The following is a 243-nucleotide window of genomic DNA, read 5'->3' on the forward strand; positions in this document are numbered from 1 at the left end:
GCCGGGCGCCAAGGGGGGGGGGCCCATCACCAGCAACGTCACCACGGTGGAGAGGCTCCCGTTGAGGGGCCACCTCAGCCAGAGTGACCCCAAGTTGAGGAGCCCCCAGCTGGTGCATTCCTCAGCCGGACCTGCCCGTCCTGGGGCGATCCCGATGCCGCTCCTCACCCGCTCGTCCCCTTGTGCCCCACAGCTCCCTACTCCAAGCCCAGCGTGCACCTGGAGCCCAGCAAGGACCTGGAG

The sequence above is a fragment of the Corvus brachyrhynchos genome, unplaced genomic scaffold, assembly GCF_000691975.1.
Source record: "Corvus brachyrhynchos isolate BGI_N302 unplaced genomic scaffold, ASM69197v1 scaffold164, whole genome shotgun sequence".
Classification (NCBI taxonomy): domain Eukaryota; kingdom Metazoa; phylum Chordata; class Aves; order Passeriformes; family Corvidae; genus Corvus; species Corvus brachyrhynchos.